The sequence below is a fragment of the Hipposideros armiger genome, unplaced genomic scaffold, assembly GCF_001890085.2.
Source record: "Hipposideros armiger isolate ML-2016 unplaced genomic scaffold, ASM189008v1 scaffold_1142, whole genome shotgun sequence".
NCBI lineage: Eukaryota > Metazoa > Chordata > Mammalia > Chiroptera > Hipposideridae > Hipposideros > Hipposideros armiger.
In genome coordinates, this window is record NW_017732492.1 from 332,693 (window position 1) to 335,851 (window position 3,159).

At 41.3% G+C, this 3,159-nt stretch overlaps 1 pseudogene; it reads left to right on the forward strand.

Moving 5' to 3' along the window:
• Positions 1-2,066: 2,066 nt before the first annotated feature.
• Positions 2,067-3,159, forward strand: part of LOC109376513 (etoposide-induced protein 2.4 homolog) — a 2,791-nt pseudogene continuing 1,698 nt past the window's right edge.

Below are 3,159 nucleotides of genomic sequence, written 5' to 3' on the forward strand. Positions count from 1 at the left end.
AAGGGAAGCAAAAGAAAAAAATAAACATGTGGAACTACATCAAGTGAAAATGTTTTTTCACAACAAAGGAAACCATCAATAAAACAAAAAAGCATCCTACCAGAGTGGGAGAACATATTTGCCAATGATACATCCGAAAAGGGGTTAATATGCAAAAGTTATAAAAAACTCATACAACTCAATACCAAAAAACAAACAACCTTATTTTAAAAATGGGCAGAGGATATGAAGAGACATTTCTCTAAAGAGGACATACAGATGGCCGACAGGCATATGAAAAAATGTTCAATGTCACTAATCATTAGAGAAATGCAAATAAAAACCACAGTGAGATACCACCTCATTCCTGTAAGAATGGCTATCATCAATAAGTCAACAAACAAGTGCTGGCGAGGCTGTGGGGAAAAGGGAACCCTGGTGAACTGTTGGTGGGATTGCAGATTGGTGCAGCCACTGTGGAAGTCAGTATGGAGGTATCTCAAAAAATTGAAAATGGAACTACCTTATGACCCAGCAGTTCCACTCCTTGGTATCTAGCCAAAGAAATCCAAAACACTAATTTGGAAAAATATATGCACCCCTATGTTTATTGCAGCGCTATTCACAATAGCCAAGATATGGAAACAACCAAAATGCCCATCAATAGACTATTAGATAAAGAAATGGTTACATTTATACAATATAATACTACTTGGCTATAAAAAAGAATGAAATCTTACCATTTGCAACAACATGGATGGACTTAGAGATTATTATATTAAGTGAAATAAGTCAGACTGAGAAAGACAAATACCATATGATTTCACTTATATGTGAAATATGCTTAATTCTTCTAATATTTTAAAGTGAGGGATATTTGAAATAAACCTGCAAAATTCTCAGTATAGTACAGATATTTTTCAGATCTTCCTTCTCCCTGAAGGTTCCCTGCTTTTCTGATCTTCTCACCCCACCCCTCAGTTCTCCATCCAGAAATTATATCTCACCACTTTAGTTTTTTTTTAGGTTTTGTTTTTGTCTTTTTTAATCATATGCCTCTCATGATGCTAATGCTGGTCCTTTAACCATCTGTTAAAATTATTTGTGTGTATGTTTTATCCTCCTTGGCTTCTTGTAATATCTTGGAGATTTAATTCATTCAATCACATGACATCTGATATATACATGATGCCTTCATTATATACCTGCATAATTCTTCCTTCCATGACACTAAGAACATTGCCTGGAACATAATAGGTGATCAATAAATATCAAATCCAGTGAGTAATTTCATGATAGCAGAATAAATTCAAGGACAATGCATATGTAAACATAAGGTGCATTTTTTAATGCCCTTGGCAGTATTGAAGACTGAAATAATGACTTGGGTCTTTAAAAATATCTATTTCTTTTTCCAGGCAAGAGACAAGAGAGAACTTTGTAAGGCTATTTTTGGGGCTCCAGATACAAAATAATTATACAAAAGCATCCCAAAAACATATAATTGAAATGACAAGACATTTGAAAAATCAATGCCTTCTCTAGAGACTTTGTTCCATTTGTAAAATTTAAGTCTATGGACAAAATCTGAGGTCTTACAGTCTTCTATGACATCTTGTTGTTAGGTCAGGTAAGGAAAATTAGAGTTAAACGAGAATCGTTTGGACCCCAAAGACAGTCAAGAACACAGCCCAGTTGAGTGCAAAGTTCTTTTCATGCTTGCATTCAGAGAGAATGAAAGCTTTTCAGTTCAGAAAACCCTTGACACTCGATTTTACTTTCTCAATTTTGAATGTTTTACAATGACTGTGAAGTTCCATAAACTGAAGTCACTGTGTTCCTGCTTAACTAGGTCAAGCTCCACGAGGCTGGTATGTTGGAGACAAATCATAGTTCCTGATAGAGCCTTTCTTACTCAAATTTGTTTTTCTTCCATTTATCATTAAATTAGCAGTGATCAGCGGCCCCAACCCCTTCACCCTGGGCAGCTGGGCTCCGCACCTGCTGACTTCCCACAGAACCACTCACCCCAGGCATGTGCAGTGCAGGCGCAGCAGCCTAGGCCCTGGGAACGACCTGGCATCAGGTCTCGCGCGGAGGAGCCCAGCGGCCCACGGTGGCAGAGCTGCCGGGTGGGAGTATTAACAGAAGCTTCTTACCCTAGAAACCTCTCTATTTGAAGTCCTTCATGATGAAAGATGTTGAGACCCTTCTCTCTCCCTGTAGTTTGGATGGTGAAGACATGGCTGACAGTGTCACAACGTTTCTCCAGGACCTTGCCAGGGGAATCAAAGGCTCCATCTGCGGAATTTGTGCCATCTCAAAGCTAGATGCTCGAATTCAGCAAAAGAGAGAGGAGCAGCATCGAAGGGCAAGTCGTGTCCTGGGGCAGAGGAGAGCCCAGAGCATAGAGCAGAAGCACGAGAGTGAGCCAGGTATTGTCAGTAGGATTTTCCAGGGCTGCGCTTGGAATGGCTGGTTCCGCCTCCTCTTGTTTTATCGAGTGTTTGTTTATCCCTCTGCTTCAGTCAGTAACTGCCCAAATTATTGGTGATCCGTCACTAAAGGGACATGTTGGGTCATGGATGGAATTTTTCCTCATGTCAATTGTCATTGTCCTTTGGGTGCTTCCCGCTTGTGCTTAGCACAGCTGTGAATGCCTTTTGCCTTCAAGATACAGCTGATCTGGCATTCGGGGCATCAGCGCGGAAGCCTCACCCACTCCCTAACGTCAGCGAAATCCCTGCCAGCATGCTCTTCAGCTTTCCGCTGCAGGCTCCTTTCCTCATCCAGGGGATGTTTGTGAGTCTCCTTCCATCCATCTTGTTGGTCAGCTGGTGAGTCTCCTGCATATGTCCGTTCTCTGCTCACTGTACTGTTTTCAATATTGTTGGTTCAATAAAGGAATTGAAATGCACCCGCAGTTGTCAAACATGGAGAGGATTTCTCTTGCCCCTGGCTTTCCTCACAGCAGTGCAGTCCTCATGCATTATCAGCGGCTGCCTCTTCTCTAGCCTCTCCCCTTAATTCATCATCAGCACCAGTAAAGCCAAGACCCCTGGCGGAGTGTACCTTTTCCAGTTACCGTATTTGCCGGCGTATAAGACGACTGGGCGTATAAGACGACCCCCTAACATTTCCACTCAAAATACAGAGTTTGTTATATACTCGCCGTATAAG